This window comes from Acanthochromis polyacanthus, chromosome 13 (assembly GCF_021347895.1).
Source record: "Acanthochromis polyacanthus isolate Apoly-LR-REF ecotype Palm Island chromosome 13, KAUST_Apoly_ChrSc, whole genome shotgun sequence".
Taxonomy (NCBI): Eukaryota; Metazoa; Chordata; class Actinopteri; family Pomacentridae; genus Acanthochromis; species Acanthochromis polyacanthus.
The window spans coordinates 34,635,943-34,662,360 of NC_067125.1; the positions used below are offsets into that span (position 1 = coordinate 34,635,943).

General features: G+C 40.2%; 1 protein-coding gene across 1 annotated transcript in view; it reads left to right on the top strand.

The window, feature by feature from the left end:
- Positions 1-26,418, top strand: part of schip1 (schwannomin interacting protein 1) — a 220,042-nt gene that overhangs the window by 78,835 nt on the left and 114,789 nt on the right.

A 26,418-nucleotide genomic window follows, 5' to 3' on the forward strand; every position in this document is an offset into this window, starting at 1 on the left:
AGTCCATCTGGATGGGAGAAAAACAATATAGCATGCCTGAAATATTAATATTGAGTAGTTCAGTAAAATATTCACAACAAACTTAATTTCCTTTCTACCAAACTATCCAGTTTTACAGTGCAGTATCCACTTATGAAAATTGCAGCATTAGGAAAGTTTTAATGATATCTTCAGCAACTAGCAGCACTGGGTTGCAGGTCAGGAAAGATTGTGTTTTGGTGTAAGACTGAAAAGTCCACACAGATTTGAGACAGGACAAGTTTAGGAACAGTTAAAATAAATCATAGTCTTTTCTTACCTTTGTCTGCTTTAAATCTGAGACTCGGGATGTGAATCTAATCTCTGTTTTCTACTGCTCTCCAAAGTGACCATAAACTTAGATTAACACATCTTTAGAAGAGTTTTTGGAGACTGAACATCATCTCCAGCAAACAGGAGGTGTACCTGTTATACTGGCTCCTGAGCATAGAGTTTGTAGTTTTAGTCAAAAGTGAGTGAACTTTTTCAAGTTTATTAAGTATTCAGGTTGTGTTTATTTGTGTATTCAGTAATATAGTACATTTCCCTCAAAGAAAGACAGTGAACCCTTAGTGTATATCAAATCACAACAGACATACTGGCCCAGACTACACACAGCGCCTGCATATTCACATCAACTGTCGAGGAAATGATGCATGCAGGATTCATAGAGCAAACAGAGAAAAGCTTGATATGACAACATTTCTCCCCTCGCGTAGAGCTCCACAGTCTCAAAATCAGTCATTCGCTGAGTTCACGAACTCTGTGACAACTGGAAAGATGTGGAGAGAAAAAAGTGATACTAGAGAGATGCGATACGTGGGGAGAGAGGCAGAAAATGGCAAACGTGAACGAAAAAAAACAGAAGTCTTTCCAAGAACTGTTTAATTCTTGAATAACTTTTCAGTGGCTGCACACTCCTATGGGGAGAACAGAGGTTTTTGCTGAGAAAAGGGATCATATCGCTATAAGGCGAAGGCATTTAACTGCTTTGTTGTAAGTAGATCTCACTTGGGACTAGCAGAGGTAGAAAGTTCAGCAGGTACAGGCAAGGAGAAGCTAACTAGTTTTGAGACAGGGAAGTTTTCCAGTTCCCGTTATGTTTTATTAATTGCAACTGTGGAAATGAACATCTTGCTGAACATCCCTGCTATAAGCTCCTACCTATATTTCTGTTACTAATTTATTGTTTCTTTCTCTGTGCTCACCAGCTGTTTTGCTCTTCAGTCTGGATAAATATTTTATTGGATGATTTCCATTTCGAGTAGGCAACTGTCTCCCTGCCATAAAGGCTAGAATATGAAAAACCTGAGCCACTTTTGTACAGTAAATGTATTCAAATCACACTACATCAATCACAATATATATCTAATACACCTCTATATCACCATCACCTATTTGCATATTTTTCAGAGTCCTTTACAGATTCAGTGTTGTGCTCTTACAAGTACCATTTGAATGGGGGAATGCTCTCTGCATGCATAATGCAGCACAAAATTTTTATTCAACAAAGCAGTGTCGAGTTTCCAGTACAAATCCATCTTGTTCAGTGAGTGAAGGCAGCATAGTAGACACAGTGAACATATTTCAGTCAACAGCAGTAATTAAATGACAAATGACTGAGCAGATGCTAATTTGTTGACTGGAAACTGATTTGATGTATTACTGCAATCAAGGGCTTAAGAAGAGTTTAGTACAAACATATGCAGCAGGAGTATCCATTGGACACCAAATAACTGACTGACTGACTGACTGATTCATTCATTCATTCATTCATTCATTTTAATCATGTTCTTGCTCATTGAGATCAAGATCTCATTTGCATGAAAGATGTGAGTACAAAAACATCCTTCTGTCAGACACAACATTAAAACCACTGACAGGTGAAGCAAATGACATTGATTATCTCATAATAATACAATATTTTTCTGAGTTCTGGCATTTTTTTTTTAATGTTACTTTGACATATATCACTTACCGGCACTCAGACGGCAACAGCCTCCTCAACAAGCACAATGTCCATCCACCACACCTCAAAAAATACACATAAGCAGCTCTGGAACACTAAAAGAGCTGAAAAGTGGTATAAACTCAGTTGAGTAATTGAATTGTACATTAGAACACCGAGAACCACAGGACCCACAGGATCTGCTGCAAATGGCCCAATTTCAGACACCACAGGACAGCCGCAGAGGTTTTAAGTTCATGTCCTAATGGGTCAGAGCTCTTTAGCAGTACAAGGGGACACTACACAATATAATAGCTACATATGGAAATTCATAAAAACAGAGCTGATTCACTCAAGACAACAATTGCACACACATACAAATAGGATCAAATTTTTCAGTATTATTGAAAAAATCAAACAAAGTCTCTCGGTTTAATGACTCTAAGTTCAAACTGCGATAGATCATTCCAGTGCGTGTAATGGAAACCAGTCTTCCCCAGTTCAGTGAGTTTAGTCTGAGGACGTGAGCCAATCTTTCCTGTGATTTGCTGCCATGGTGATGAGCTATGAACTCAATTAAAGATGTTAAATATCTTGGCAGTTTAGATAGCAAAGGCCTTGTAGATGAAGATAAAAGTATGCCTTCTAGTTGACAGTGATGTCTCGCCAACCTTTTCGTATATCTCACAATGGTGAGTGTGATAACTGTCTGCAGTAATGAATCGCAGGGCTCTGTGGTAGATAGCGTCCAGGGGTTTAAGGATGATGGCAGCAGCATGAGCATGTAGACTATCTCCATAATCCTTTTATGGTGCAATATATGATTTTTTGTCATTGTTGTTATCTTCTATCATCTGAAGCAGGCGCTGTTTCAGTGAAAGAATACAATTTGAATTTTTCATTTGTGAGCAAGATGTTCTGTCTGACTCTCCCTGTTGTAGAATTGTGGACTCTATCAATTATTGTTTTTTAATTAGTGTTGTTTAAAGTATGAATACGACTGAGATCATGAATAAAAGTAAACACATTTAGACTTTTTTGAGTTTAAAATAAGCTTTTACTTAAGCAGAGCTCTGCAGGTCATTGAAAACAGTCTGACATGGGGAAGCACTGGTTTGTGGTGGTGTAATGGTATCATCAGCAAAAGAGATGCAATACAGTAATGAGATGAAAATGAATATAATGTATACAGAGAGTTAAAATCAGCAGAGGACCCAATACGGAACCTTGAGGAACTGCTGTATCAACTATGTAGGGACTTTATGTGTAACTGTCAGCGATTGCAATTTGAACTCAGTCAGGGGGATATAATTTGAACTAATTTTCAGTAGAAACATCAAAACAGCAGAAATCAGCATATTTAACAATAATCTTGTGATCAGCAGAATCAAAAAACCCTTAGACAGACTTGATTGAGAGATTTAACAATGTAATCAACAACAGTAGTTGTAGCAGTAAACGTGTTGTTTGCTAGTCTGGCTTATCCTCCAAAAAGCATCTTTCTGAGTTTACTTGTGATTCTAGCATCTTCCAGAGGCAGGACAGCTGAGGAATGGGTTGATAGTTGTTAAGGTCACTAGTGTCACTGCTTTTATGCATTGGAAGCTTCTGAGCAATCTTCCAGATTGATGGGCTTTCGCTTGAGGTAAAGGTTGTGTTTACAATGTGTACAAGTGATGCAGCAATAACAGGAGCATTGAGATGAAGGAGACAGAGATCCAAGTTGTTTTTACTGGCAGACTTTATATTTAAAGGTATGGGTGCATTATATAAATACTATCAAACATAATGGAATTAAATGGTGGTCTGTATCCAAATGTCAGGACGCTAGAAAGCAAATCTCGTTCCGAGCTCTCGCGTGATTTCGCGAGCTCTCGCGCGATTTCGGAACGAGATTTGCTTTCTAGCGTCCTGACATTTGGATACAGACCACAACAAAGAGCGATCGCCAGGTAATGTGGAGGTTTTCGTTCACTTCTCATCTCCAGTATGTTGTGGGACACTCGTTGAGACTATCCGAGCCGGTCAGTGTGGGGAAAAAAGCACATTAGGGCGGACTTTGACGCGGGGGGGCAAGTTGCCCCATACTTTTCGCTAGCTGAGCTGCTAAGCTGCCTGCCTGGCTAAATACTGGAGCTATGTCGAAAATTAATTTCTCCATCACTCACATGTATGAAACGACATATGAAAACAGACCCCAGGTTGAAAAAAACCGAAGTTCCCCTTTAAGACTTGAGAAATAAATAGGTTTTGAGAGGGAGATTAAAATGGTTGACAGAAACCAAGCTCTATTATTTCAAGGCAAGCAGGCACATATTTCATTTTACTTGTCCTGCATGTGCACACACAGGGTTACTTTTCTGAATGCTTGTATGCCTGAATGTGCTGTTCAGTAAAACTCACTGGACCGTGCCTCCATATGTCTGGCCTCAATGCAGCCAGTGTCTTTGAGTGATGCACTAAGATTAGCTAATTCGCTTTTCACAAAAGCAGATTGCCCTCTCACAAAACACACTTTGTTCTGTCTTATTCTCTCTGTGTGATGAAGAGCCTGTCCACATTGCTAGGCTTCTGATTTGTGCATTGAATGGAGTTACAAAGGGCCATATGGGGTGTGAAAAATGTAAAAACAAGGCCAGTCTTATGGCGTTAAAGGAAGAGGATTGTGACTTGTGTTACTGAATTTAACTGCTTTACCCGCTACTATAAGATTTACTGTTAGAAACTGTGGAATACATCTGCATATATTGGGCGGCTGTGGCTCAGGTGCTGGAGCAGGTTGTCTACTAATCACAAGGTTGGCAGTTTGATCCCCAGCCCCTATGCATACAGATGTGTCCTTGAGCAAAACAATGAACTATTGGTGTCCCCATTGGTGTGTGAAGGTGTGTGTGTGTGAATGGGAAACATTGTAAACCACTTTGCATACCTTGAAGGCAAAGAAGCCCTACTTAAGTGCAGACTATTTCACTATTTACATGCCTATCCGGTGTATAATTTTCATGATTTTAAACTGTTTATTTTATCACATTAAACTCTCAGAACACCACAACCCAGGAGTAGTTAATCTTTCAAAAAAAATCACCAAAATTATAGAATTTATCCGAGAAACTCTTAAAACAGAAAGAATTGTGCAATTTTTTCAACTTTTCAACTCTCCTTGAACTTATCAAGCAACATGTTCTGTTCCATTGAAAAAAATAACTATACCTAACCTTGAAATGATGACATTTTATGAAAATGCGGTTATATGTCTTTATTTTTAAATCACCAAAAATAAACCACTTGCCACAATCTGTAAAAACTTGCTTTGCTTAACCAGCCCATTCTGTAGTCCATAGCGGTCTGGCTGCAGCTCATTCCCGTTCTGCTATGCTGTGCTTTGTTTGTACTTCTTTAAACCAATCACAGTCGCCTTAGACAGAGATAAATGAAGGATGAGCTTTGGTGTTTCCTTAAAAATAATCATGGCTTAAACTGTTGTGGTGGAGAATTTGCGTGCAGGGAGACGAGCGGTGTCATTAAAAATTTTCTCTGTGGAAATTGCTAGCCCAGAGGTTGTTGTTGTTGTTTCTCATAGTGAGTAGGATTTTGAAAATGTTAACACACAAGTAGTGGAAGGAGAGGAAAAAGCTGACAGGAGCAGCGAATGGCAGGTATATACCAGCAGCCTTTATCTGTTGAGTCAGACTAGTAAAAAACTAAAACATTCTGTGCTCCAGAGTGCAACCGTGAAGCCATGAGTGACTCAGCTTTGACTAACTCTTCCATGAAAATATTCAGAGATTTTCTGGCTGAACTGGGCTGAACTGCAGGCTGTGCTTTCTGAGAGCAATTTAGACAAGTCTGTAATATCCAAGTACATGTGTATAATCAGCTTTCATTTTGTTCTTTTTTTTAAAAACAATTTATGGCATTTTAACTGTCATACTGCGCAGAAGACATATCTGAGTTCTTTACTTCTAGCCATGGGCGTGCTGTTTCCATAGCGATTCAGGACTTTAGTTTTGCAGTGAAAAATAAGCGCATGGTGAGTAAATATGTACCAGGAGCAGAATCCACCCAGAAACTACCTGGGGTTGAAAGGATTAAAAAGCAAAGTATGTGATTTACAATAATGATCTGCCTTAAACACAGAAAGCCCTAACAGGTGTCCCTAGCAGTTTGAAACTGTACCTGTGAGGGATTTTCCGTAAACAACTGTCATATCAGGGAACCGGTGCTCATCTCTGCACAGCTAATTATCTCATAGAAGGGAACACATAGCGTGGTTGTTTGGATGCATTTCAGTGAGCAGACCGCATGTGCTAAACTGAGCGCTGTAGGTAACGGAAATCACCAAAGGACGCAGGGAAAGTCTTTCTACCGCAGACGGGCATACAGTAGGATTAGTGTGGGCGGGTTGGAATCGCTGTAAACAGGCTGAACACTAATGCAATTGTATTAAATGTGTTTATCACTAGTCGCTAAGATCATCTCACATCTGACTGTGTGACAGCGTGAGGGTGCGTTGTATATGTATGTGTTTGTGTGTCCCAGCCCCCTCACCCCTCGGTCTCGGCCTAACACACTTCCCTTTGATCAGCTGTGATGTTTAATTACTCTAAACATGATAAGCCCTGTCCTCCATCTGAACTGTTTCAGCTTTGTTTTCCACCCTCCTATCTGTCTGTAATAGAAAACAGCTGGGCATATCATAGGGAGCAATAAAGTGTCTTATCCCAAAAGGGCCGCTATCATAGCTGTTTGTGCTCATCTTGTGCGCCTTTGTAGAGGCTGATATACACGCGGTGCCGAGCTTCTTACTTATCTATTGTCTGGTGCGGTCCATCAACTGAGACTCTTATGTGAGGTATCTGTGTCTCTGCTTGCTTTATTAACACACATGATAGACATCAGACAGAGGATAAGACCAATGAAGAGGACAATTCTTCACTTCCACTGTTTGAAACGGTTGTCTTAAGTTAAAAGAAAAAAAAAGATTTACTATACCGAACCTAGCTCTTGTCAGAGACTAAAATAAATGGGGAGAAAAGGGCCACAAACCATCCTCCATATTTCCCCACCCATCCCGAGACCATTCTGCATAGCAGCAGCTACAGTACAAGTGAGAAAGGTGGAGAGACGACATGAGTTATTGAATCTGTAATAAATAGTCTCAATGACACCACTAGCTGCCAGGTTGCATAGTTTAGCTCGATCCATCACCAAAGGAGCATTTTCAAATCCTACCCTGAAGCTGAAATATGAAAATCACAGCCACTCTGTCCGGTTTTAATCCTGAAGCCATCAATTCAGTGGTCCCTATCTCTGCACAGCCTTAATTACATGGTATCTCGTGTGCTATCTGCCCTCTTGTCCAAGCCTGGTCATCATTCAGTGTAAGATGAGTGAGATGAGCCAGTTCTAATTAAATAAGAAAGAGAGAGAGAGAGAGAGACTGAGGGAGATTACGGTGTGTTTCTGCAATATGAGCTGGGTGGAATAATGTCTATATTCAGTGGCCACAGTGTTTATGAACTGCTTAGATGTGCAGTCACACCACATTTATAAAAGACAACCGACAAAAGATATGAAGCCAACCTCAACGGAGACAGCTGCGCCTAACAAATATGACGTCTTCAGCTGTGGAAAACATGAAATATTGCAGCATTTTATGCTTCAAACTGTATATAGAAAAGATGCACCCACAGAAATTAGAAATACATGTATGACCACACAGGATTTCAACATGGGAGCTTTGAGTTGCTAATTAGCTTTTAGTAGAAGAGATTTATGGCATGTTTTAGGAGGGAATTTTTCTCCTCTCTTTTTTACCTCGCTGTCACACTGGGAGAAAGTAGAAGCTCAATAAATTCTGTGCCCTTCATTGTCAGCCTAACAATGTGACATATAATTGGTGGAATTGATCAAATCAAATGAATACTCGGCTGCAGCGCTGTGCCGTGCGGCCGAGTGTCTGACTAAAATTGCTCATGTACAGCTGAATGAAATTACAAAATCAAGCATTCCCGCTAAGTGTGTCTCTTTCGCCAGCATTCACCCAGAAGGCAGTAGACACCTGCAGAGGGAAGAAATAGCTCTTTTTCTTTTTTTTCTTTTTTTGGTGTCTGTAAGAGCGTGGAGGAAATTCCAGGAAACATCTCGCTCATGCCCCGAACTGTAAATATCTATTATCCCTGGAATGTTGCAGGGATAATAGATGGCACTTGCTGGAAGGTGCAGGTCTCAATCCTTGGGAGTGTTATCTCTTTAACGGAGCATGGAACACCCTGTAGAGCCGATCAGCTGGGTTGCCATATCTCCCACAGTGGGACTCGCACACACTCACCAGTCAGAAGCACATTGCTTTACCTCCAGAGCAAATTGAAGAGCTGCGTGTATCCCTTGAGGGAAACCAGGTAGAAAAGAGGGATTATGGTGTAGAAAAGGGCCGTCTTAATTGACTACAAGGACATGGTTTTCAGTTATTTTAATCAATATCGCTGATGCAGTCCAGTGCTTTATGCTTCAAGCACTCCCAATCAAGGTCAGCCACTGTGTAAAGGCTGTACAGTGATCAAATCTGACCTGCAGTCCAGTTAATACAGCACGGCGCATGACTCTGGCTTGACTTCCAGGGTGAGGTCAGGAGTCAAACTACTGAGTCCTTCACCTCTGATCACCTCTGATATTGATTTAACAAAGCCCTGTCTGGATGACCTTGGAGGGAATAAAAGTGGAGATCTGCGAGTTTCCTTCCTTCCTGGTAATATGGTTTTAAGTGCAGCGACGTACACCAGAGGAGTAAATCTCCTAAGAGCACAGTGTCATTTCAGATTGAATCCTTAATTCCAGGTACTTTTAGATTCTTTTCATTTGAACTCACCGGACATGAACCTCGTGTCCACCTCTGTCTATCCAGCTGCCTCCTCTGCTCTCTGAGGCTTTGTTCCCTGAGCCGAAGACACAGACGACCGTCACAGCTCTGACAGTTTCACAGCAAACAGTGGCTCGTGACTTCACAGCACTGAAATCAACTCGGATAAGAGGATTATGTGACTGAGGACAACTGAACAGAATATTTAGTGTTGGCGCCCAGAAACAGCCCGATCAGCAGCTAGGGCTTATTAGGCAGCTTCCAGACTTCAAGACTGGCTCTGTTTTTCATTTACTGTCCTCGACTTCTCCCTCGTCTGCCTCTCCTTCCTGCTTCTTTTCCAATGCTGACAGAGCTTTTGGGCATTCTTATCTCATTGGTTTGATCTCCTAATAGGTTTACTTACTTGTCCTCTGATGTTATACCTGTACTGTAAAAAAAAATCTCCTAAAAATAGTATAAATCTGTCAGCAAGAGTGCCAGAAAAATTGCATTTACAAGGGGAGTAATAGTAAATGTTAAAAAATGTACAAAAATGCTGAATATAACTGCAACTGCTTGTGAAATAATAATATTAGTGGATTTAAATACAATGAAACAATGTTATTTGGGGTCAAAAATTGTGAAATAGCAAATTATGATGTGTAAAAATATAGATGTTTAATGTGGACATTATACATTTGCTCTCATGTTTTGTTAAATTTTTACAGTCAACGTGTAAAATAATGCTTTTTTCCAGTAATTTTAGTCTATGATCAGCAATTTAACAGAACAAGGAAAATTTGTAAAATATCACTTTATATATGCAAATTTTCTTTCAAATAATGGCAACAATCTATAAATTAATCATATTTATTGCTGCCTGAAATACACAAAAAATAATGTAGTTTTATTGTTAAATGACAAATTGCCATTTGTAAAAAGGCTATAGATTTTTGACTTGAACATTAATTACAATTTCTGCCTTTTTTATACACTTAACATGTAAAATAATCCCCTTTTCAGTGATTTTTATGAAATATTATCTTAAATTTAACAAAATAGGGAAAGTCTGTAAAATAACTTTGAAAACGTATTTCCTATTTTTCAATCATTAATATTTTTTTCTTTCAAATAACATCAAGTTTGTGTAAAATGATGATTTTTTTGACTGACTTAAATACAGTAAGAAGAAAATAGTGTGATTTGACAGTCAAACATGGTTAAAGAACAAATTACCCTGCTTTTGATGTGGACATTATTTCTGGTTATGGCCTGTTTCTATACAGTTATCATGTAAAGGAATACTTTTTTTCACGTGATTTTAGTAGTTATTATATGTAAGTTAAGAGAACTGATGAAATATGCAAGACAACATTAAATTGTTCCAAAAGTTTTAGCTAAAAAACTGTTTTACAGTGTGTAAAACAGTGTGTGTTGTGCCCTTTTTCTGTTTCATTTACAGTTCTTCCTTCTTTTGTCCTCATTGTTGTTGCCAGCTTATCAAGGTACCATCATGGGAGTAATATCACAGCTTGAATTCATCTTATATTTCTCTAAACTACTGTCTGGTTAGTGCTAATACTGTATGTGTTGTAGGAGGGGGGGATGGTGTTATCCTTCCTCCTTTTAGTGCCGTCGATTTTAAAGCAGAAATATATGTTCACCTCTCCTGCCTTAATGCGTGTGGAATCGCTGAGTGCTGTAAAAGAGAAGCATAATTGCACCACATCAGAAAGAGCGAGCGCAGTGACTACCCCCAGAGGACCCCCAATACAAGAGGAGATACTTACTCAGAGAGAAACAGAGTGACACAATCACCACCTTGTTCTCCTTATGGAGCATCACGAATCCGGCCTGGATAAATTATCTTGTAAACCCATGAAATGCAAACGGAACAGAAACAAAGAGGATGACTGTTAAAACTTTTCCTTTTAGTCGGCCTCTGCTTGCTGAATCAGGTGTAATATCTGATAATCCGCTGCTAGTCGAATGGATCAGCGCTCATTTCTCAGTTGCAGAAGGACTTTTAACACCAGTTGGTCTTAATGTCACAAAGAAACCTGCGAGATGTTTTGTCCTTAGGGAGCAAAGAGGGTTAGAAACCCGGCTTCCTGCCTCTGATTTTCACTTTTATTTGGTTAGACATTTCAAAATGATCACCATAGAGCACTTTTTTTTTTTTTTTTTTTTACCAGAAATCTTAAGGTTTAGATTTACTCAAATAACCTTCATCTTACTGGGGGAAGACTGAGCTTGTACTATGAATAAAGCCCTGCTTCAGTCACATAGTGGAGTCCACTTGACCAAAGAAACTCAAATGTGAAATGCTTAGTTTACCTTTGAATGAAATGTGTGTTACTGACTACTGGAAACTGTCAAGTACCAGAAATTAACTTGAAATTCATAATATTCCTTCATCACATATTGTCGGTTTTATGCCATTTTATTTTCAAAATTACTGTATTCAAGAGGTTTTGTTTCATTAAACAAAAAAAATCAGGAAGATGTATCCAAATAGAGCCAAAGCCCTGGTTGCAGTTTCATGATTGTTGGCTATGAAGGAGATTAATTATCTTAGACAGCAGTGGAAAATGTTTTCAGATCTCTTCTGAAATAAAAGTGCAGTCCCATCATGGGAAAAAAGCGTACTTCAAAGTGCTTAAAATACTTGAAATATCAAAATGAAAGTACTCCAAAAGCATCAGAAAGGCCAATGTCATGATAAATTTCAAACAAATTTATCACTACTGATGCAAAAGCCATTTTGTATTTCATTCTGCAGGTAGTTGAATGACAGCTAACTTTTTGCCTGTTTTGTATTCTAATTGACTCGTGACAAATTTAATATGTAAAAATCTAATATACAAAGCAACTACTTACTATATAGGCATAGTGAATTGGAAAAAAAGTGATTTTTTTTTTGTGCCATAAAAGTAGAAAAATAGAAATTCATGAAAATTGTACTTAAGTACAGTAGTAAATGTACTTTCCACTGGTGACAGCTGGTGCGGGTGGGTGTTGAAGGACACATGCAGAATTCACAGAAGGAAGCGGCTTCATCTTTCACTCCTCGCTTCTCCAAAGTGGTTTGAGATGAGTGTCAAGCCTTTAGGCAACTACTTATCCAGCAGTGGTTGTGCTTTGGCACTAGGATGACGTCTGTGCAATTGTCTAAATAGCCTTGTCCTGAACTGACGTCTGCTGTGATGAGGGGTTACAGATGTGATGCTGAGTTGTCGGCGTTAGTGTATTAGAGAATCATTGCAGTTTCATTTAGCTTAGTAATCAGTCTTAGGGGGATACTAGAAAACACAGCTCTGTCGGCTTACTTGCCGAGCCAAAGACCTCTAGTCCTCTATCACTATGACAACACATTAGCTTAAATGCATTACCATGAGGACAAATGAAAAGTCAGAGCTGAGAAATCAATCAGACAGTAAATAGAATAAGTTTGTTTATTTGTTAAGAAGAAAGAGAGGGAGACAGATGAGAGGGTATCTCCAATTACAGCTAACTGTATATACGAGGAGAGAAAAAAGAAATGCAAGTTGATCGATACATGAGTGAATGCCTGCTATAATCTCTCATATTAAATGTTAACCATGAAGACAAATACCCTGTTTTCACAGATAAATTGTTATTGTGCACACAGACAATTATACGTCATTCAATAAGTATTTAAAAATCAAAGCTTTCATCGACTGCCTGTGATGTTTTCTCACTGATGTATTTCTTTGTACATGTGCAGAAGAACACACAGACACAATGCATCTCTGAGGAAAGCTTTCAAAATCAAAACCTTATGCCGTCTTTTCTCTGATGTTCCTTGCATATACAAAAGCTCCAGTCATTTCTAAGCTCCAGCACACTCTCAGTCAGACCTCCACAAGCCATTTACTCGCTCAGCGGGGGGGCGAAGGTATTCATTCCCCATTCCGGTGGCATTTGTGACTCCAATCATCTTTCACTTGTATCTTTTTGTGTAATTCAGACAAGACCCAGGGGATTTTGGAATAGGTCTGTTAAGTCCAACGAGCAGTAAAATCACCACCGTTACCTCTGGCCTTCAGCTCTGCAGTGTCGTGTCCAGGTGTCACAGCCTAACAGCTGCCATGTTAGATGCGCAGAAGTGCTGTTAAAAATTACATCATGTGTTTTTTTTTCTTAGCCTTCACTGGGCATTACTCTGAATATCTCATGTTAGGCATCCTCTGCTGCTCACTGTGCCAGTTTTGTTGACAGTCATATAGGCATGCAGGGCTATAATCTCTCTGTCTTTTATGTGAAGTGCTAGTCACAGAAAAATAAAAAGCTAAAAGGTTTTTGTAAACCAAAAAAATGTCTTCTATGGGTAGAAAATTATTTTCAGATTTTCTATCTTCTCTGCCAAAGAAAACCAATTTCATTTTTATTGTCATATTTCCAGCAAATGAATTGAGCTCCTTTTTTTTTCTTTCTGTAGGAGTGAAAAAGTTCTAATCCTTATTGCTACAGGGAGGAAAAATAATTGAGTCAGAGAGAGGTCAATACACCCACACGAAGATAAAGGCACCACACTCACAAACTAGATTGTGTAACATGTGTTCATACATACAGAGAGACACAGTGTACGTGCATACATTTACACAGGGAAGCTCTCAACACATAAATACGCACGTGATTGTACACAATTTTATCAATACATAAGCACACAAAGACTGTTTCATATGACTACAGCTTGAACTTATTTTCATCACTGGTTCATCTATTAAAAGACTAGTTTGCAGTGATGCTAGTGGTTTTGTGGTGGGTTTTGAGCTAAATGCCAACATTTGCATTGGTTAATGTGATTGTTTACCTTGTTTACCATCTGAGCTTAGCAAATTAGCAAACAAGCTTTTGCTAATTACAACTAAGCACACAATACAGCTGAGACTGATGGGAATTTAATTAGTTTTCCAGGTATCGGATGTAAAACAAAAGTACTGAACAAACTGAAAATCGTTAGGATTCATTTCTGGAGGCCATGAATGTCTGAATGAATGGCAATGTACGCCGGTAGACGTAAACACCATGTGTGAAAACGCTCCATGCTTCATGAACACAGGGCACCGTCATGCTCTCTGGAGCAAGCATAAACATTGCTATGGTCTTACTTAGCATTATGTGCGTGCAGACGTGAATAATCATGCGGTGGCAGCACCCGCCCGACTGTGGTGCCAGGGGAAATCAAGCTGAACAGCACCCAGCAGGGACCCTTCCATTCCATTAGCTAAAGTACAGGTAGATCACCCCGGTCTGCCCGACTCCCACTGTCACGTCCACGGAGGTAAATGTGTGTTTGTCCGCATTTGCAGGCAGGTGCGTTTGTGTGTGTGAACAGGTTTGTCTGATGCACGTGTAGTGCGGATACTGGGACAGCTACGGTCACGCTATACTGCCTGCATGCACCTACCCGATATGCAGCCATTAATCATTGAGCAGACCCTATAAATACAGTCGAAGGGATTTCTGTTGTGTGAGAGTGTGCGGCTGTAGTCAAGCAAAAGAAGCACTCGTGTCGTCTTTTCTTTTTGTTTTTCTTCTTCCTCTTCCTCCGGTCACAGTGTAGAAATGAAGGCCATTAAAACTTTCACCCATAATTGTCCTTCCCGCATCTCTATGATGAGAGAGTTGAAGAATAATGCTGTGATTGAAGGTGTCAACTGCCATTAGTCATGTTTGCAAGCATGTGTGTGCACATTTTTACATAAGCTGGCATGATTGCATGTGTGTGTTTGCATGCATGTCCGCCTGTACTCGTCCATATGCTTGAGTGTGGCTGGTCTGTCTCCCAGCCAGGTTTCAGTCATTAGGATCGTATCCAAGTCACACCGTGCTGAACCTCTCATTTCTCATTTAGCCTGATGGACACCCACTTGGGGAACCACAGAGGGGAGACACATCCTGCTCGATCTGTCCTTCTCACTCACTCTGTTTGTTTGAGCGTGCCTGACTCTACGTGCCTGTCCCTGAATGGCTGAAGGGCACTGAGTGAAGAAACTTATTTCCCTCCATTAAAATGAATAAAATATCTTAATATCTACCCTGACTGTAGCAGCATAGGTCACAGATATAAAAATATAGTGGAGTGTTATTGCTGGCTGGTTTGTCTGTGCCAGCTCATGCACAATGACTGGATAGCACAATATTTAACTAGCTGGGGGCGTAATTGTACAAAGATTATTAGATTACAGAGAATCTGTTGCTTGTACATCTTCAGGAATGGCAGGTGTAATAATGTTTGCACTAGCCGTACACTAGTGCATTCAAAATCTATCTGGTTTAAACCTGACGTTTAACAGTTGTAATAGTATAATAGATGGGCTTGTGTTCATTTCAAGCCTGAAGTTTTATGTAATTTTTAAAAATTGAGGTCATCTCTTTTTTCGTTCTTTATTGTAACCTTCTGAACTCCAAGCAGTATCTAAGAGTGTTTTGTTCTTGTTAATTTTTTTTTGCTTGTTGTTGGCTCATTTTGAATTGCAAAATAATACTGTAGATTCCTATGGAAAGAACACAATCATGGTTAGAAATGGAGAGAACTCAAAAAGCATAATAATTAAGTTAGCAGATAAAAAAAATTCGTTCTTTGACTATTTATTTAGCAAAAATTAAAAAAATGGAATCAAAATTTACATTTGCCTACAGGTGCTAACAATAATGAAAAAATGATGGCTCAGCATACTAAAGGTGTTTAATTTCTTACATTTTTAATTGGTTTTCATATTCTTTTTCTTCTCTGTGTAAACACTGCCTGCAGTTCAGCCAAAAAGCCCCTGATTTTTTGTGACATGACAATCACGGTTTAGTCAGTAGTGTGTTCACAGTTGTTTTGAGGAGAACGGATTTTTCCACAGATTAAAGCAAACATTTTATTTTTGGTGATTTTTTTAAATGAAATATAGAATAAAGTGCTTTCAATTAAATGCCACAGATTCAAGCTCAGACATGTTTTATTTTATTGAGGCATATCACAGATGAGTGAAGACTGTTTGGAAGTTGAAAGTCCAACAATTCTTTCTGTTTTTACAGTATCTGGCACTGATAAAGTGTAGATTCATTTTTTTGTTTTTAAGACAACATGCATTTCAAACTCGTCTGTACATTTGAAGGTTCAGAGAGTTAAAGGAAAGCTTTTTAATCAGCTTTAAATGACTAATTAGGCATTTTGGGAACTGCGCTTGTTAGGTTTCATGCAACATAGACTCTGGAAAAGACTGGTGCACTAAGTCAACTTTCAGGTCTATATGTTAATCTAACCATCCCCTGACTGTAGCTTCATAAATGGACAGATTTGAGGGTGAAGAAGAGATTTTTAATCTAACTCTCATCAAGAAAGCAAGCAAGCAAGCACATTTCCTTTAAAGGTAAATTACTCCTTTAATACACAACGCAAATCGGTACAGTTTAGTTCAGTGGCAGAAATATCAAATAAGAACAATGCTTGTGTTCTGTTACCTGTCCCACATTACAGCCACCTCAGTGTGGTATTAGGCCCATATCAGAGGTAGCACAAAACAAGACAATAGCTGCAGGCTGATCTGCCATCAGCATAATTCACAAAGCTCCACAGGCATATCAGTGTCAGGCATATGCCAATGCTGTTTAATTACTAGACAGAGATAATCCACAGGTAATTACTCCTTTTTATTAATTTCATTTTTAATGTGCCCATATCCATTCATTTACTTTGTCGCAGCTGCTGAGGGGCTGTGATGGAAGGCATTATGTATTTAGGGAGGTTTCATTTCAAATTTAGTGTTTTCCCATTGCGTGGAGAGGAGCCATTAGACTGATGTAAATAATATGGTAATTTGCCAAAACTTCGGACTCCAGTTTATTCTATACACAGCTGCAATAATGTTGGCCCAGTGCCTTGAGCAATTATGTATCAACACTGCATGCACCAGTATTAATGCGCTCCTTTTTCTTCTTTATCTTCTGATGCCTCAGCCTGCTCTACGTTGAAATGCATTTGTCCAGCTGTGTTGGTTTGAGTTTGCATCCCTGCCTGAAATATTTTTTGTGACTGCACCTTCTGATTCTTTAGCCATCAAGCAATACTTTTTTTTTCTTTTTTTTTTTACAAAAGATGTTTCTTTTCTTTCCTGTCAGTTCATATAGAAAAACAAAGTAAGGACTAAGTCCAGAGCACATGGTGTTGTGTAAAAACAAACTAGAGAACTGCGACGACACTGGCAGACCAGTGCAGAACTCGAAACAATGAAGGAACACAAAGACAACAAAGTAATTTAAGGGGGAAAAGGTTGTTCAGAGGAGGGGAGAGTGGGATCATTATGTCTCACCACAGAGCACCTTCCTTGGACATCATTCTCCCTCTTCCAATTAAGCCCTCCGAAAACAGATCTCTGCAGACAGGAGGGAGGCACTCAGCTAAGACCCTGAATGTCTCCCACTGGTCCAGTTTCCCTGGATAAGCAGTGGATCAGTGCAACTGCAGCGCTGCTGTGTCTGAGAGACTGGGACCTGCTTTGTCAAGTTGAGGAAGCGCCAGCTGTTCTGTTGCTATAAGGAACTGAGCATGCATCCTTTACCAGAATAAAATGAGCTCGCCTAGAGAGAACAAGAGTTTGTGGATTTATAGCCGGCACTTTCAGCACAAGCCAAATGGTTCTGTGATGTAATCAGGCCCACCATCACAGGAGAAGCAGCACCTTTGTGCCCTTTGTCTGTTACATATTCACACATGCAGAAATATATCCACAGAGGCCTATTTGCCTCAGAAGCACAAACTCTGCTCCACCGGTATGACTTCATCTCCCCGTACAGAACACAGTACATGTGTGTCTACAAAATATAAGTCTATGCAGTTGCAAGCATCAACAACACACATTAGTCATGTACTTATTTTTTTTATTCTGAGCATCAAAGATTTCCTTGTCTTACATCATAATAAACCCTTTCAAGGTGTGCGGGAAATTGAACCATGACTCGGCCCATTGTTGATGACTCATTGCAATCCTCCCCACAGTCCATCACTGGGCTCTTCCCATAAATCTGTGGATCTGCCTTGACGTAATATCCTCATCACCGGCTCTCAGCAGGTTATTTGAAACTTTCTCTCATTGTCCTGAAATCTCAAAATGAATACTAATGCAGCTGGATTTGATCAGCAGAGATGCAGTTGATTTGAGTTTCCTCGATGTGCTGAGCTCTACTGGATGAGAAATGGGAGTGAGTGTACAGTGTGTGTGTGTGTGTGTGTAAGGCATAGAAGGTGTTCACTTCAAGTAACACTGCAGTGTGTGTCCTGTAAGATTGTTGCTAGGATGCACATCTCTGTCAGAAGGAAATGAAATCTGGATGACGGCACATCAGCGATCGATTAATCCTGTATGAAGTCAGGACAGAGTCATTCACATTCACAGAGACACACACACACCAGGATGCACTGATATGTAGCAGTGATAGGGCACTTTTTCAAACTGCCCTTTGTGTGGCTGAAAGTGCACACAGGCATTTAACAGTTTCTATTTTTACCTAGCGCCTTTGCTGCTGAGTTTCCGAGAGCATGTTTTTGCAATTTCTGTATATGTTCATTCATATAGGAGCGTCATGAGGCTAGAAAACCTCCCTACATCACCTCCAGTTAGACCACCCACACGATAACACAGTTAGTGCTAAGTTTATGCAGCAAGTCATTGTCCTTATTGAACCACAAAAACAGAATGAATCTAAAAGCCAGACAGCTCTAGTGGCTTATGAATAATGATCTCTCAGCAAGGTAATTTGATTTATCATTGCATACTTTTAGCTAGAGTCTACTTTTTCTTCATTCGTGAATTGATTCCCAAGGTTGAGAGACAGCAGCATGATAGTACTCTGGGGTTTTTCTGAACTCGTTTTTTTTTCTTTATTAACTGCGATGTAAGAGGCAGAGATTGAAAGAGGCACCAAGAGAGGCAGCAAAGTGAGAGAGCCTGGCATAGGCATATCATGGGAAATGCATCAATATCACAGCAGCACTATTTTCATAATAAATGATTTGATGGCACATTGCTTTGTCTCTTTTGCTCTTCCGTCCCTCTCTTGATCCTATTTAATACCTGGCCTGCGGTGCCATGCATTAACTCTGCAGCCATTCCTCTTCATCAGTAGATCTACTATTAATGGCTTTTACCCACATAAAACGTCAGTCTGGATGGTGAACCAGCATTGAGGCTGAAAAAGGAAGCAAACGGACACACAAGTAGTTTCAGTGGAGCTGTGTTAAACCACCGGTTGCTGCTTTTGGGGGGTTTATGGCAGCCAGGGAAGCCTTGTCAAAGAAATGGGATGCTGTAATTCTTCTGACAAGCACAGACTGACACAATGCTGTCAAAGCACAAGGGCTTTGTATCCATATTCAGTGGAGAAAAGAAGCCTGTCTAGTGTATTTTGGGATGGATTCCACTGAGGTGTATGTATACATTGGCAAAGAGCATAAGATAAACAGTGAATATAAGAAGAGCTTGTTCACGGGCGGATCCTCCCCAGAGTATGGTTGCCTTTATACATGACAGAAATATCAAAGACCTGTTTGATCTCACCACCGGCTTTTCACCCTCTGAAACAAATCGACACGGTTCAGGGCTCTTTTTTTTCCTCAATAGCTGCTTGTTGGAGTTTTGATGATGAAATGTTGCAGTCTGTTCAGTCCCTCATGCTCTGAATTTCTCAGCTCCTCCCCTCAGTGTTCCTCCTTTTACCACTTGTCTCCCTCAAGTCTTCCCCACTTCTTCACAGTTGAGCGTCTCACCTCATTTGGATGTGTGGCTATTTGCATCTGGATGTGCTTCAGGCCGGCAGTTTGTGTGTGGAAGAGGTTGCAGAGGTATCAGATGGGAAGAAAGAGGAGGAAAGGGAAATGGAAAGCAATATGGCTGCTTAGTTAATTCTAAATGCTTGCCATCACACCCCCATCCAATCATATTGCCACACACTCACACTGTTACAGGCTCTTAACCGTTCCGTCTGGTCCAACTTACTCTCAGTGTGCTTAATGTCCACCAATTAGGCTCAGGCTCATTTTGGACTTGGCATGTCTGATTATTTGTCATTTGTCCCATCAGAGCTGTGTTGCTGGACTCATAACTGCTACTTAATTGGCTGAGAGACAGAACACTGGGTCGGTATGGGTGCTTAGGTTGGCTACTGACTGATGATGATGGCTAGTTTGGGACTGAGAAAGCCTATCTGTAGGGTAATGGAGACTGAATGGATAGCGCCCTGCAGATGTCTTATGTTTTCTATTTAGCCCACATAAGCCTGTGCGTCTAGACTGGAGATGCCTATTAGAGATTTGCCAAGTACATGCTGGTGTCTGTGCTCCATGATTAAGCCTAAACATGGCAGATACAGTTCTCTGTGTGAACCTGGAGTAGGTATATTTTTGGACAGGACAGACAGAGAGCACCTCTCCAGATGGTTATATCAACATAAATCATATCTAAACAGGGCAGCAGGAGAGTAAAAGCTATGGTAGTGGGAATGTAGCCATTTGAATTCCTCATGGACCAAACTGGGTGAACAAACACTCTTCTCTTGCAGGGAAAAATGTCACTAAGGTGCAAAGCAAGGCACTTAAAGGTAGCCTGTGGAGTTTTCATGTAAACAAATGTCATATTGATTTGGGATTTCTCATCAAAATTCAATTTCTTTGTCCTTGACACCTAAGGACCTAAATTGTTTAGATCGGTATTTAAAAGATAAATTTGATTGGATTGTGTGCTCCATTTTTTTCATGTTTTCAAAAATCACCATGAAAAGACACAATAAAGGCTGCTCAGTCTTTGTATCATTTTGGACGGATGAAATCTTTAATGAAAAAATGATGTTGTGCTGAGCACAGGTGTGTGTTTGGCATGCATTATGTACGGATATCGAATCGCGTGATCTAAATATGATGGGACTCGGAAACACCCCCACAATTTAATCAATTGTTCCTTGTATGATTTCCGACGGATAAGGATCGCAATCGTGATCATCAGCAGGCAAGTGACGTAGTGTTCACTTGTTGTCATAGTTACATTTACGCTGTGCTGCTATCTTGCAATGGACAATCCAGACTATAAGGTGCATCACTGCCAAAATCTATTGAGGTGTTCATTGTGTCATTTCTGACCTTCCGTGAAAATTTAGTTTGTTTTTCAGTAATGTTGCTCACAGATGGATTCATGGATTCACAGAAGGACAAACGTAGGCTGATCGTCACACTCCTTGGTGGAATACTAACTAATAACTTACTAAGAAGTTATACAAAGCCTGATTTTTGCTATGTTGCAGATCTTCATTATTTTCCTAAATTGTTAGCAGCTACAGTGACAAAATGCTCCATAAACAATTAACGTGTGCATTTTTTATTCAATTTCATATTGTGCTGTTTGAAGAATGTGCACGATCGGGTTATTTTAGGAAATTATTAAGCCTTGAATCTTAAAGGAATGAGCTGGAAGCTTTGTTTTACGAAGGCAACTTTCTTTGTGAAACAGCTGGAAGCTTAAAATCAGTAAATTTCATATAGTCCATTCCCATCTGATAGACATGGCCAGTCTTTCAGGTATTTCAGTTTCATTCACCCTACCTTCCTCAGTGCACATGCATATGTATTTTATTATCTTCATTAGTATATCATGAAATAAAAAGAATACTAGGACTCATTCATCAAATCATTGCTCCATAACACCACAAATGGTCAAATTCTCAACTCATAGCGGACCTGCTTTTTGGCTGTCTGTGGGAATTTACAGTCTTACACTGCATGAATGCAATGTGCAATACCGGAAAGGAGATAAGTGCTCAGCCAACTTTCCCTGGCTAAATAATGGTTCAGAATAGCCAGCGTCTTGTCAGTTGGGACAGAAGATGGACACAACACCTCAGCAGATAAGACGGTGAAATGCTAGCTGATAAAGAGCCAGGCTGATAAGACCCATTGGATTGAGCTGTGGATAACTGGCTCAATGGACGAGTGGAAGGAGCAGACAAGGCAGAAGAAATGTGGAAACGCATAAAAAGGGGGTGTTGGCTGTGTCCAGAATTAGAAAAGTAGCCAATATGTCTGTGGCTACATGTTGTAAGATGACAAGATGACAGTGTGAGAAAAGAGGGAAGGAATGGTTGAGAACAAGGGGTCGTAACCACTACAGCTTGTATGAAGTCAGACTGAATCTGTTAATTTCACACTTCGCTTCCATGTCGACTCACTCCTCTTTGTCGCCTTCATCTTACAAGTGCTGTTTTTTAAAGGAACATGAGCATATTCCCCAGTCCACTTTTCCATGTACTGTAACCGTAACAACCAGGGGAACCTTGTTCTGGTTTTTCACTTGACACATATGCACTAGCTGTGCTCTATTTTTTAAAGATATTGTTTTATCCCCGCCTACTTTTTTTTCATGGTGTAGTTCTTCACTGCTAAGGCTTGAGAATGTAGATAGCCTCGTGCATCCACTAATGGTGTTACCAGCTGCTTTTTTGCTATGAAGGAGCTCCTTTAGGAAGCTGTAACATGTTCAGAGATTTCTTCATTTCAAGCAACCAGTAGACATCAATAGTGCAGCAACAGGTACCACTGCCAGGAAATGAACCCACGTATAAGAATGGACAAATGCTTTCCTCGAGTGTCAACCCTCACCAAGGTTGTATTAAGGGAGCTGGATATGACTCTGCTTGTCAGCCCTGCAGCCAGTTTGTCCCAGTGCCCAAACCACATTACTGCAAAATGCCCTGCATTCCCAAAAAGCATTTTTATCTCCAAACCACCATTACAGCAGCGACTTCTCTAGATTTGACACCTTCAACTTTAAAATGCGGTCAATCGATAGTCTTTATATTACTTATTTTTACAACATGCAGGGTTTATATTTGCAAATCATTCTGAGAGCCAATAAAACATATCTTTATGTTTGTGATGTCATCCCATATAAACATATCTTGGTCTTGTTCCAAGCAGGTTTACGACCCAAGCAGGACCATGCAGCTAACGCCGTATAGTGAAACACTTATATAAAGGTGCAGTGGGCCACATGACAGGATATAATATCAGGAGCGGTCTAATCTGTCAGGCCTCAACAGGCAAAGTTAAAGGTATTCCAGAGATGTGTTACAGTAAGTGATGTAAAACATGTCATTATTTGATCTATATATAAAGAGTTCATTTGCAAAAAACAGATAACTCCATTTTGATAAATTTTCGGAAAACATTTTTTTGTTTTTGTTTACTTGAGATAATATCAATCAAACTGAAGTTGAGTGGATTTGACTCAGTAGAAAAATAGATGACAAAATAGAGAAAAACTAAATTATTAGTCTTATTATTATTATCTCAAGTAAGCAATAAAAAAAGTGAGCTTTCTGAAAACGGAGTTACCTGTTTTTGCAAATGATCTCTTCATATGATCTAAAGTTCATATATGGCGCCTAACCAAATTCCGTTGCTGATGTTCAAAGCTCAGTTTTATTAGCAGATTTTTGTGCTTGGATTCTCTCCTCCGTACAGAGAAAAAAAAAATCTTGTTCTGTTGTAATACAGAACAAACACACTTTTAGTTGACTCCTTGAACATCAGTTATGCATCGGTTGTTCATTCTCTTGTGGCATCACTAAATGCGAGATTGGTGTTTGAGCTGAATCAGATTAGTAACTGGTGTCTGACACTTCCTCAGCTTTGGCCTTTAGTCATTTTTGCAGCAGCTCTTCATGTAACCATGGATTCTATATTGCTATTTTTGAATTTGGAGAAGTAGTCTTAATCTACACCTAAAAATGTGTGTTCATCCACGTTTTTGCATGTGGAAGAGAGAAGGAAACTGTTCCTAGGGAGGGAATACAGTTGTCTCTCTGTCTGTCATATCATAGCTTATGACTTTATTAGTCATATTAGCTCTGTGGCCCTGACTGAGCCCACAGGAACCACTGGGACTCTGTTAACCTTTGAATATGTGCACTTGTGTGCAGCTACACATCTCCACATCCACACATCAGTACATCTGCCATGGCTCTTGCTATTGTGGTGTTCACTCCACTAGCATGGGACCAAAAGAGGCATTGAATGGGGTCGGACTGTTGTTCAGGAAGAAGAAAAGAAAAATAGAAATGTATGACAGAGGAATAGGTGACAAAAGAAATAATATTGAGAGAGTGACAGAGAGAGAGAGAGAGAGAGACTCTGTAGAAGCATACTGTGTAAGTAATACGAAAGCCACTCTTACAGAACTAAAAAGCAAAAAGGTCAGCTTGTCTGTTTGAGGAAAGCATTCCTCTGGGCTCTGCAGTTTGATCTTCCATCCACCTGTTTTTTATCCACCTGCATCCTCCCTGGCTGCGAGGGGCAGTTAGTTTACAACGGAGACACCTGGATTATCGTCAGAAAATCTTTGAATGGGGGCAATAAAGGACAACAGAAAGAGGATTTCTCAATAGACTTAGATAATGCAAGGGGATCAGACTGATATTGTTTACCAAAAACAACAACAACACGCATTTATCCTCATCTGTCTTTAAACATCTCCCCTCTCCTCGGGGAGAGTAACCTCCGCCAGACAGACAGCGGACTGGATGCTACACATCTTTTTTTTTATTTCTTCCTCTCTTCTTTTCCCTCTTTCTCTCCGATCCTCTCTGTTCACTGGTGATGTCATTGATGCAGAGATAAATATGTTGCTTTAAAGACCAGCTCACTGCTGAGGGACAGTCCGCAGTGCGGAGAGGAGGGAGACAGAGGGATGCTTAGCAGAATGAAACAGTGTGAAACAGACAGACGAACAGAGAAACTTAGTTTTAACCAAGCGCACTCTAATTGAGCATACTTGCTGTGTTGAGTGACAGACGAATAAAATCTGTGAGTGACACAAAGAATGACGGACAAGTACAGTGTTCTGTCAGTTCATGTTTTACGTAAATATGCCTCGCTGCTCAATTACAAATCAATATGCTAAGCTATAGTGGGTTCAGCAGTCAGTATCCTGTGGTAGAGATTTAAATAATGATGTACATACTCAAAGACACAACCACGCCCGACCACATGCACACAGGCATCCTTAAACTTCTGCAAACAACCTGAGAAAGAAGAGGTTAGTTTTGGTATGTACGGATGTCTTGCAGTAGAGGTGATTTATAGCCCGCCAGCTCATCCCTAGATGAATTCTCCCATGAATCATTGCACCTGCAGTGGTGATGGAAGACAGGGCTGTGTCACTAGCTGCTCCTCTTGTTTGGCCCCATGTGACTTTGTTTATAAGATTTGTTTTTTCTGCTGTCTTCGTGTCATTTTCTCCAAACTAAGCTCTCCATATACAACTCGTCTTTGTTTTTCTTCCTCGCATGTACAAGTCACGACTGCCTGACCCGGAGGAGGATAAAGACACAGGATGAAGTAGATAAAACCAGAGACACCGAGCAGGCTCTGTAGATGCTACATTGCTGAAATGCCAGTCATTGATGTCCAGCACTGACAGCTCAGTCCTCCACAGCTTCCATTACACTTCTGTCAATGGTGCTTAGAAAAACATGTTATTTGCTGCTCAGCTCATCCTCACCTGAAATTGTACATCATTTCTAACCACAGAGACATGTGTGTGAGCAAGCTTCCTCTATGTACCTTCAAGTGGGGCCTTTCAGTGAGATGACCGCTGTTTTTAACGGAGTGTAGCTGTATGCATTGGTGCCTTTTTTCAAGCATTATATTTGAGCACAGTTTCAAGGTTTTTGTGGCCACTGGGCTCAGTTCTGCTATCAGTTCATTTAGACTGACAAAGGAAAGAAGACAACAACTCAACCAAAGGACTGCAGGGATAATGGCTATCATTCTGGTAACTGTGGTCTCAACAAAATGATGCTCACTTTCTTTTCCTACTCTACTCTCTGACTGTCTGATGTCTGCACTCTGATAAACTCATGTGTTTTGAGATCCTCCTTTTGGAACCATTAGAACTGCGCGCTTGTATTTCTGACTGTTCATCGTTCATGCAACTAATTGTGTGTTTAAACAAACCACATCTTAGAGCTCGACAATATTCACGCTCTTGTTTTGCAACACAGCCCTCTCTGCACCTTATTTGCTGTGTCGTCAACTGCTGTGTCCTCATCCTCCGTGTAAGTGCTGAGTTGCGTTAGTTTAAGCCCAGATAGGCCACAGGCCTGCACACATATTTGTTTAGAAAAACGCAAACGCAGCTCAACTTGGACACTCTTGTCAGAGTTTGTAGGGAGTGGGAGGCTGAGGAATTTGCTGAAGGATTTTCTGCCTCTCTGTCTTTAATCACAACACTAATTAAAGTTTACTGGCTAATTGTGGCTGAGATAGTGTTTCTGTATGCTGCCGACTTCTCTGTGCTAGTGCCTGGCTAATTACAGAGCTAATGGTCTATTGGTCTGCTCTGCTGTAGACACAATTCTAATGCATGAACAGTAAAGTGATGGATTACAGTCCGTGTTCATCAGTTCTGGTCCCGCCGGAGCCTCTCAGGAGGTTCTGGCTTTTGCCCCTGCCCTGCGATGAAACTGGAACACTGAAATCCATCTTGTCACTCACCACTTGCCACAGCGGTCAATAGTTGTCATTTCATGCTAGCTCATAAGACTTCTTATC